Source organism: Ursus arctos, unplaced genomic scaffold (assembly GCF_023065955.2).
Source record: "Ursus arctos isolate Adak ecotype North America unplaced genomic scaffold, UrsArc2.0 scaffold_8, whole genome shotgun sequence".
NCBI lineage: Eukaryota > Metazoa > Chordata > Mammalia > Carnivora > Ursidae > Ursus > Ursus arctos.
The window spans coordinates 76,580,019-76,587,093 of record NW_026623100.1 but is presented as its reverse complement, the minus strand read 5'-3'; positions in this window follow the sequence as shown (position 1 = coordinate 76,587,093).

Below are 7,075 nucleotides of genomic sequence, written 5' to 3'. Positions count from 1 at the left end.
TAGTATAGATTGAAAAGAAAATGGAGTTTGGGGTCCTGTGTCCCACTCCATCGTTCCTGACACCCATTCTTGAAAACTGAAGGCTGGCAGATCTCTTTGCCCACCAAGACCTTAATCCTGGAGTTGTTTTTTAGGAAGACCCTGACTAGTAGGATAGTCTTTTTCAAGGACGGGGAGGGTCTTACATTCTGTGTTGATTGTGTTGGTGAATTATGGTTTTAATCTCAAGTCATATAGAAGGTTGGTTCTCTGTGAACAATTTCATCCACAGTTTATAAACACAGCCACCACTTTGCCACATATGACTCTTAACTCTGTTATTTCAAGGCCCAAATTTTGTCCCAAGCTTCTGATCTGCATGGACTGCTATCTGCTAGACTATCCTTGGGTGAATCCCAAGCATCAAAGTCACAGTATCCTTGAACCCCTTCTACTCCAAACATGATTTTCTTATCCAATGTCTTTACCCATATTAAACTCTCTCCTCTCCTTTCTCTGAAATTATGAGCTAAGTCATACAATTCTGTCAGTTCTGTTGGCCTGCTTGACTCTAGTCTTTCTACTTCCAATCCATCCCCTACCCTGATGCCTGATGGACCCTTGATTAGGCCCCTCCCCACTGACTAGTTTCCCTTTTATTTATCATTATGCAAGCTAGCCACATTTATAACAACCTAGGTGGTAGTGATAACACCAATTTGCAGATCAGGAAACTGAGAAACAGAGAGTTTAGGTAACTTGCTCAAACTCATACAGCAACTAAATGAGCAAGCAAGGATCTGAACCCATGAAGTCAATCTGCAGAGATCCTGCTCTTGACAACTGTGTTCTTATTATGGGCTGAGTTGTGCATCCCCCCATTCATACGTTGAAGTCCTAATCCCCTATTGGGAGATATGAGGTAATTGAGCTAAAAAATGGGGCCATTTGGATGGGCCCTAATCCGATCTTACTGGTGTTCTCACAGGAGGAGGAAATGTTGATCTAATGTGCTTGAACGGAGGAAAGACCCCATGAGGACACAGGGAGAAGGCAAGCCAAGGAGAGGCTCAGTAGAAATCAAATTTGCTGACACCTTGATCTCAGACCCCCAGCATCTAGAACTGGAGAAAATAAAGTTCGGTTGTTTGAGCCGCTCAGTCTGTGGTCTTTTGTGACGGTAGCCCTAGGAAACTAATGTGGTCTTAGGGCCTCTCACTGCATATGAACAGAGTCTAAACTCCATCAGTGTGACAAAACCTCCAAGACATCAGATCTGCCTTATCCTGATTCATCACCCTCACACAAGGAAAAAGTTATATTCCAGATATATGGAGTGTTCAGCCTTTCTCTTCCATGTGCTTTTGATCATTTTATGCCCTTTATGGTCCCCTTTTGCTTGTTCAATAATTTCAGTTCTTAACTACCTGAAAATTTCCAACCTGAAAATTTCCAATCACCTTTTAAGATTTGACTCAAGTAGCACCTCTTCTCTGAAGTTTGGTTCTGTTTGCAAGTCTGTTTAGAACATCCCTTCTCTTGTCTCCCACTCACACCTTGCATATGAATCTGTTCAACACTTATTACACTCTGTTGCTTCACGAGGCCACTGCTGAGTGCCCAGTGAGGTCCTCACTGTGCTGGGCCTTGGAGAGGCAGAGATGAGATCATGAGCACTTGCCCTGAAGGAGATTACTCTCTAGTGAAGGAGCCTATCATACCGTTAACCATGGTGGTGTCTAGTCCAGAGAAGTGTCACCCAACCCCAGCCTGGAGGTCAGCTAAGACCTATCAGAGATGCCGAGGCTTTGATGACAGGTGCAAGTAGAAAGAAATGGGCAGCCACACGGGACATTCCAGATAGACAGGAACATGAACAAAGCGTGGAGGAACAGCAAGGTGTAATTGGAGTAACTCCCAGTGGACTGCACCCTGGGAGCAGTTAGCACGTTTGATTGAATGCTAAAGTCTGCCTAAAATATTTGCTAAATAAATGATTACCGATGAGCAAATGTGTGAATGAATCCATGAAACAGTGAATGAGCAAATGAGAAATCAAACAAGCCTCATACATCACTTAGAATCCTCGGGTTGTAAGCGTCAGAAAGCTACTGCTGCTGACTTAAGCAAAAGGAGAGCTTATTGGAGGGCAGGGGGAGGCTCGGAGGATCGTAGGAAAACTGAAAACCAGGCTGGGCAAAGGGGCAGGCAGCTCCAGATGGCTTCAGAGCAGGACCTGCTTGGCAGTGCCCATGCGCCCCTGCTGGAATGCATGGACCACAAATCTCTTCTGGCTTTGGGTCGCTCTCTCTTCAAATTCTAGGCCGGGAGATCGAGCAGGGGCTAGGTGAGGCCGGGAGCTGACCTCCTCGCTAGGCCAGATCTCTGTGTCTCTGATTTTATCCAGTGGTGAAGAAATATTTCCCAAGTAAAAATCAGGTTTCACCACGAAAAATGTGCAATCGACATTGGGAATCAAGAAAAACAAATATCCACTACATAAGAGTTTCCAGACCTGGCTCTCTTTCATGAACCAAAACATCTTTAGAACCTTTTTGTCATATTCAGAGCCATGGCTTGTTGGAGCTGCTAAGAGTTTCCATCAATGAACCCAGTGTAAACTTTTGATATGAGATGCAATTATCTCCGGGATTAATGCGTCCTCTTTGGGCCCTTACTCCCATGGAGCAACGTGCTTTCCGTAACTCCCTTCTCAACACCAGGCCAGATCCAGGGCCTGCTGTTAGTTGCTAATTTCCTCCATCCTCCTTAAGAGCAAGTTAAGATGCTTTTGTATTCCTGGATCTGTCTCATCTGGACTAGGGTCATATTGGTGCAGATACTTGATTAATTATCTAGTGTTCTATAAAAGGAAATTAGTATTTATTTTATAGTCCCACTAGAGAACAGAGGCCTTGGTTTCCTTTATTTATCCATTTAAGATGAAGTAATTCTAAACCGGGGGTTCCACGAAATCTGTTTATTCCAGAATGTAGCATCATCTTTGGCATATAACTCAGACTTCTGGAAAATCCAGAACCCCTTTCTGTCATTCTGACTTTTGACTCAACGGCATCACACTTCCATTCTTACCTGCGCTCTGGGCTAGTATCTTGCCAGAGAGAGGCATCTCCTTTATGAAAATGCCTCCGAACAAAACTGCATTGACAAGATATAAAAGGCATGGGGCTTATTAATTCCACCAACCATTCATTCAGCCACCATTCATCACTCAAAAGTAAACTAGCGTAAAGCCATAAAAGAGCTCAAGCAAGTAATGAATCAGGGAACTTGACATCAAAAACCAGGGATGTACTGTATGGTGACTAACATAATATAATAAAAAAATATCATTATTAAAAAAAAAGAGCTCAAGAATTTTCCTTTTGTTTCTCAAATTGATTTGATGACATGTTTATAAGTTTGCCAAGTTCTAAAAAACTCATATTTCCCTGAAGAAGTTCTCATCTACAAAATTCTATGAAAAACAAATGTTTTCTTTCTTATGTAGATGGATTCCTATAGGGTTTCATTCCCTCCCTCCCTCCCTTCCTTCCCTCCCACCTTCCCTTTCCTTCCTCCCTCCCTTCCTCCCTCCCTCCCTCCCTCCCTCCCTCCCTCCCTCCCTTCCTTCCTTCCTTCCTTCCTTCCTTCCTTCCTTCCTTCCTTCCTTCCTTTCTGAACTTGTGTAGGCAGCTTTCTGTGAGGTCCCTGTAATGTGGCCACACTCCTCTGACCTGACTTGTCATGGGACCACCACGTGTCACCTAATGGCTCTAAAACTTAGTTTCCACATCTCCAAAATGAGAACCATAATACTACCTACCTCATTTTTTTTCCTTTATTTTTTTTAGTTATTGTTATTTTTCCTTGTGGTGAAATACACATAACATAAAACCTATCATCGTGTCCGTTCTCCCAGCGCACCATTCAGTGGCATTCAGTACATTTGCACGATGGTGCAGGCCACTCCACCATCCATTCCCAGAGCCCTCTTCCTCTTGTAAGATTAGAGCACTGTCCTCATTAAGTAACAGCTCCCTGGTCTCCCCGTCCACCCCCGCTCCAGGCCACCAGCCTTCTACTTTCTGTCTCTGTGAATATGACTGCTCCAGATACCTCCAATGAATGGGATCATAAGTATGTTTTGGACACGGAATTATTTCACTTAATATAATGTCCTCAAAGTCCATCCACGACATAGCATGTCAGAATTTTCTTTCTTTCAAGGCCAAATAATATTCCATTGGATGTATCCATTTGTATTTAAAGTAATTCCTGAGAGAAATTTTTGTTACTGGTTTTCTGTATGTATTAAAGCTTTTTGTCCCTCACTGCCTCCCTTACTGATGTTTTATCCTGATAACTTTTGATTCCCATCTCTTTCCCTTTTGTGTACGCTCTACACTTTGTATGTGGTTACTATGGGGATTGCATGTAACCTCCTAAAGCTATAACAATCTATTCTAAACTCATGACAACCTAATTTCAATTTCAAAAATAACTCTACTCCTTACAGCTCTACCCCCTTTATGGTGTTTATGTCACAAATCACATCTTTATATGCTGTGTAGCCACGAACATAGGTTTGTAATTATTTTTAGGGTTTGTCTTTTAAATCCTCAAAAAGTGTACAAAGTGGAGGGATGAATCTAAATTATAATAATACTGCTTTTTAAATTTTTACCCACATGTTTACTTTACCAGAGAGCTTTTCTCATAAATCTTTGTATGGCTTCATTTTTGTTATAATTTTGAAGATGAAGTAAAATGAAATATGTAGAATCACCTAGTTAATATTAAGTCGAAAAGAAGTGTTTAACAAATGGTGGTACCTTCCCAGAGCCTAGTTGTTGACTGACGGATGAATCAATTGAATGAGTGATTGAACTTCCTTCTCCAAAGTGAAGCTTTTAAGAGGCCAATCTATTTCAGGGCATGGGATTTCTTTGACCACCTCATGTGAATGTGGATGAAAAGAAATGAAAGTCAGTGACAGACCTGGCCAGGGATACATCTGTTTTTTTTTTTTTTTAAAGACTTATTTATTTATTTGAGAGAGAGAGAGAGAACAAGCAGGAGGGGCAAAGCGGGTAGATGGAGAGAGAATCCCAAGCAGACTCCCCGCCGAGCACGGAGCCTGACCTGGGGCTCCAAGGCCAGGGATGCATCTCGATTTTTCCTGCAAAAAGTTCTGTGACCCTGGACGCTAGGTTTCCAGCTTATCATGTAGGTAGGGTCACTGGGGTGAAACTCTATTTTAGAAGGTCTGACTTTAAATAGTTTTCCTTTTCCTTTCGCTGCTTCAGGAAGTCCCACTCTGAGTCAGTGCCAAATGGGGTTGGTTTTCAGCTTGAATTTTCCCGTAAAAGGTGGTGGAATTGATGATTCATAAATCCCATCCTGACCTTATTTATCTCATGTGCAAGCTGCAGCAGGTGAGCCGTGCTGAAGCAGGGGGTTATTACAGAGAAGCAACTGTGGAAAGGAAAAAGTGTGCCTGTGAAAGGTCTCAGGCCAAAGCGGATTTCAAATTGCTCATGAACCCATGCGGGCTGTACAAACACACCAAATGAAATGACGGGCAGGCATTTAAAAATCAGAGTGTGTGACATTATTAATAGGTGTACTTGTGCACACGACGTTGGGAGAACCAGAGAAGACGTGTCATTGCATTTGCTGTTTTCAGCTACCACTTGATTCACAAACATTGTAGGGGGAAAAAAGGAAAATATTATGTCTGCTACGTAGCAAAGAACCCAGGGTCTTACAGACGTGTGTTTTATGCTTTTCTCAAGAAAATCATTCCGTTATGTCATTTTCGTTGTTGTTGTTGTTCAAAGACACATCATGATGCCACATAGGAGGGAATGATGGGTCTGATGTTGGAGACCTAGGTACTAATTCTAGCACCGACACTATATAGGAACACGTAGCAAACGGGTATTCTTTCAGGCCAAACTTCCTTCAACTATAAAAAAGAGTCAAATATTGGTATTGGAATTTTTTTTTTTTTTTAGGAAGAAGTGAGGTACTCTATTTACAAATACCATACAAATACCTAAAACAGTGCATGTTCACTCAAATGTCTAAATTATAAAATTTCCACCAGTGTTCTGGAACAATCTTCAATCAAGAGAAATAAAGGCCATCTGTGATTCTGCCTGATTCTGGAAGAGGTGATCACATCCCTTGTATTTTTCAGGAAATGCATTTTTGAAAATTTATTCTGAGGCAATGTTTCTATTTTTTAAGTGTTTATAAATCTGGAAAGAAAGTTGACTTGAATCCATTCTTCTGCACACAATGCTAAAAATTGTGTTGTCTGTTTTGTAAAACTTTGGTTATCATACTGACAGTACTCTCTACGAGACAATTCTTAGATGATCTTAGTGAGGGAAAGCAATCACCACTGCTCTTCGCATTCTTCAATAAATCAATTAAAACTTGATTACAATAATTGACAAGTCTAAACTTATTAATGACAAACACTGAATGCAAATTCATAGAACATGTAGGTTGTGATGAATCTTTGGCTAAGATTCTGGAAGCCTGTAGGTGAACTCAGTGCAAATATCCATGATCGACCTCTACGAAAAGCAGATAGGTTCTCAAGATCTGCTGGCATTCATCTGATCCATTATATTTGCTTTCAAACACTTTAAAATGACAAAGATAATTTCAAAATTTCTACTCCTTTAGATTATAGTTGGTCTGCTTCCATTAAATGCAAATACACCTTCAACATTTATCTTTATCACCTGATTTTTCCTCCCAAATTACCAAAGAAAGACGGCTCTGTAAAAAGCAGTGGTGTCAGAAAGCAAGGAGCTGAGTGCAAGTATGTGATAACAGCACAACGCCGTCCTCAGTGGAACCCCCTCAGCAAATAATCAGAACTAGAAAGCACGGCCCGCTAATTCACAACGTTTCCTGTAATTAATGTACTCAACTGTTTTAGTCACTGGTTTCACATGCCCTGAGTATTTTCCAGAGTTTGCTACCATCATGTCACTAAAAAAGAGAAAGAATAAAGACAGGTAGGAAAGGTACAATGGAAATAGGGTTAAACGAAATTTAAATTGGGCTGCCTTAT